Source organism: Corvus cornix, chromosome 1, assembly GCF_000738735.6.
Source record: "Corvus cornix cornix isolate S_Up_H32 chromosome 1, ASM73873v5, whole genome shotgun sequence".
Lineage (NCBI taxonomy): Eukaryota > Metazoa > Chordata > Aves > Passeriformes > Corvidae > Corvus > Corvus cornix.
In genome coordinates, this window is record NC_046332.1 from 76,603,036 (window position 1) to 76,606,952 (window position 3,917).

Genomic DNA, 3,917 nt, shown 5'->3' on the forward strand with positions numbered 1-3,917 from the left:
AGCCAGCCCTCCATATCACTGCTTTTCAGCACAGGCGTGCCAAATGAAACATCACTTCTGCCTGTTGTCCTCTGGACAGAACCCACCTGCGGTCACAAATAGCACCCATAGGTGGTATTTGCAGGGCTCCTCCGTGGTCTAGATAGTAGATGGCATATACTTGCAGCTGGAGTTTTTTCACTCATTTTTCATGTGTGGGTGATAAAGAAGAGCAATCTTACTTCTGCCACTTACTTTCCAGTTAAAATATTGATGGTCTCTTTTGTGGATAGGAAAGTCTATGAACAGTAAGCTACACAGGTCTTAAAAATCATAGAATGGTTTGGGTTCAAAAGGGACTTTTAAAGGCTGTCCAGTTCAATCCTCCTGCAATGAGCAGGGGCATCCTCAACTAGATCAGGTTGCTCAGAGCCCCATCCACCTGACCTTGAATGTTGCGATGTTGCATCTACTACCTCTTTGGGCAACCTGTGCCAGTGTTTCACCACCCTTACTGTAAAAATCTTCTATCTTATCTAAATCTACTCACTTTTAGTTTGAAACCGTTATCCCTTGTCCTATCACAATAGACCCAGCTAAAAAGTTTGTCCCCATCTTTCTTATAGGTCCCCTTCAGGCACTGGAAGGCTGCTGTAAGGTCTCCCTGGAACCTTTTCTCCTCCAGGCTGAACAACCTCATCTCTGTCTTCATAGCAGAGGTGGGTCAGCCCTCTAATCATCTCTGTGATCCTCATTTGGTCCCTCTCCAACAGATTTCCTATGCTGAGGAATATATCACCTATCCCTTTGTTTGACTTGCCTAAAATTTACAAATGTTACCATAAACAACACTGAAGTTATAAATCAGGAATGAAAGAAAATGTGGCAACAAGTGGCAAGAAGATAGAAGGTGTCTCTAGATGTGGGGAACCTCTGGGTCATGTAAACTGCATCCTGCTCCAGCTGTGCTCCATGCTTGCCATGCAATCTTCAGCAAAATTCTACTCTCTTAGCCTGTGGAGACCAATAGATTTTTAATTGCATTACCAGCAGCTGAATGCTTGATTTTACACTATATGGCTATTTTAGTATTTTGGAGATTTGACTGCAATTTTGAAGGCTTTGCTGATTTATAACCATGTGACGTACTGCAAAGAATATTTGCAGAGGTCAAATTAATAACTGACAGGAAGGCAAATGGAACAGAAGACTGAATAGAATTTGTGATTTTATAATCTTGTGATATGTTAATTTTATGTCTTTTATCTATGTGCATTTTATTAACAGACAACACTATGTTTGCCATGCCACTGCCTCAGTGAGAAGAGCATGTTGAGGAAAGAGAAGTCTATATGAGGTTTGGAGGATCATTTAATTTCCTATAATTAAGGTCTATTAGAATTATGAATAGGTTTTTCCTGAATGTTCAAAATAAGTTTTGCAACCTCAGAATGAAGACTGAAATAATCTAATAAGGAGAAAGAACAGGAATAAACAAATTAACTAATTTTAAGGACTTAAACAACACTAGTACTAAATGATACTCAACTTAAACATTCTACTGGGGGCTCATGGAGTCCATATGTCAGAGAGGGACAAGAGCATCTTCAGCCATAGGCTTGCCAAGCTGATAAAGAGGAAAAAATAATGTTGCTGGGGGAGAAGAACCCAATCCATCCCACTCCTACCAGTTTGATGACAGGGCCAGCAGTAGACGCCCAGAGTCCAGAGAGTGATTGCAGGTCAGCAGGAGAGCACCTGGAGAGCAGCACAAAAGAATTCCAGCTACTCCAGCCACTGGACCTTGTTCTCACCGACAAGATGAGACTGGTGGGGAATGGGGAGCTCAAGAGAAGCCCAGGCTGTAGTGACCATGAAGTGGTCACTGCTTAGGACAGGGAGGAGATCACACAGCAAGCTCACAGCCTTGGACTTTCAGGAGAGCAGACTTCGTCCTCTTCAAGGTTGTGCATAGAGAATCATGAGATAAAGCCCGGGAGGGAAGAGCAGCCCAAGAAAGACGGTTAATATTCAAGGATCGCCTCCTCCAAGTTCAGGAGCAATGTATTCCAACAAAAAGGAAGTTGGGCAAAAATGGCAGAAAACCTGCAAGGATAAACAAGGAGCTCCTGGACAATCTCAAACACAAAAAAGAAGCCTACAGAGGATGGAAGCAAGGACTGGTAACCTGAGAGGAATACAGAGAAATTTCTTGCTACATAAAGGACATAGATCTGTTGGAGTGAGTCCAGAGTAGGGACAAGAAGATTATCAGAGGACTGGATGAGACTTTGAGCAACCTAGTGAAAGGTGTCCCTGCCCACAGCAGGGAGGTTGGACTCGATAACGTTTAAAGGTCCCTTCCAACACAAGCCATTCTGTGATTCCATGATACAGTTTCTCTTCCTCAGACTCCTGGGCTTATTTGATGATCCACCTCCCTTTTACAGCTCACCAGTATTGTGTCTTCTTAGCCTCACTCCTCACATCCATCAGGGCCCTCACACAAGCTGCACACAGGAAGGGATATCATTATGCTGTCCTCCACTCCCTTCCTGCATTGTGCTGACAGTCTCGGACCCTTCCAGCACCTTCTGTCATCACTCCAAGGCTGCTGTTCTTTCCTCTCTGCTCATCTACCTCCTGTCCTCTTTATCTGTCACAGAGTCAGTTTGCGTGAATAAACTGATAGAGTAAAAATGTTCCTTTTAGTTTTCTGAAACTTTCTTTTCATACATTTTAATCAATGTCTGCTTTGATTAATCCTCTTAAAAATTATCTGCTATTCTGGATAAGGGGAATTAAACAAAACAGAAAGAAAGGTAGTCTTTAGCAGTTAAATCTTTTACATATCTGTATGTTATTGGTCAGATCATAAAGACCTTTTAAAAAACCTCCTAAAATTTCAAAGCATCAAGAACAAAAATGTGATATGCCTGAAATGTTGTATGTTTTATCCTTTACGTCCAAATGGTCTTTAAAAAAACTCTCCAGAAAAAAACCCGTAACAAATCTTTTGTGAGTAAATGCATCACATGGTGATTAAAGGCCTTTATTCCAGAGTGTCCAAGTGGGAAAGTCTAGATGCAACCAGTGAATACTTGACTGTAGCTTTCATTATACTGTAGCTGTGGGCCCTGTTAAATGTTCAATCATCATCTGATAGACAGGAACTATGTCCATATTATAGACACTCTTCTCAGAAACTTTGTGTCAAAAAAATGAAAGCAAAACAGAAATTTGCTGATATGCATTTTATAATGTAAACTTGAATTTTAAACTTATTCATCAATGTTAACTGACACTGTTGTTTTCATTTTCTGCTTTCTACTTGCTTTTAAAAGGAGACACTGAAGCAAATAAGGGGAAATCGCCTCCACATCTCATCCATCACCCAACCTCTACTTCCACTTATTCACACCAGTGTGAACCCAGAGCAACTGTGACACAAGCAGCAGGGCTGGTACTGTTTTGGACAGCTGGAAAAGCCAGCACATTCTGCCCATTCAGGGCCACAGTTTGGCTCCCTAAGGTGGAGAAGTTGGATGCAGATGGAAATGCACACATCTGTAATGACGAGCAGGATCAATGAGAGCACTAATTCCGTCAGTTGTTTAATGCAGTGGTTGTGTTTCTCTAGAGAGTTGAGTTCAAATTCAATTTTAGATGAGAAGTCAAAATGATGCTGGCCATTATTTTCCTCCCAAGGAGATATCTATCTACCTCAGTTACCATGACATAATTGGCAATATCTAGTCAAGACAAATCAAGTCTAAGATTGATAAGGACTGTTGGGCACTGAACCTTGAACCAGGGCTGCCTGCACCATTCCTTACTCCGACTAGTACTGCTGGTTCCATAGGAGCATGAAATTTGTATACAGTACTCAAAATAATTAATTCATTAAAAGCAGACATAATGTCTGCTGAAGGGGTTTA

General features: G+C 41.5%; 1 long non-coding RNA gene across 1 annotated transcript; it reads left to right on the top strand.

Annotated features, from left to right (window-relative positions):
• Positions 1–615: 615 nt before the first annotated feature.
• On the top strand, positions 616–2,682 carry LOC109143906. The gene is made up of 2 exons (XR_002044310.3): positions 616–698; positions 1,267–2,682. It is a non-coding gene; the product is annotated as an uncharacterized LOC109143906 (long non-coding RNA).
• The last annotated feature ends 1,235 nt before the right edge of the window (positions 2,683–3,917 follow it).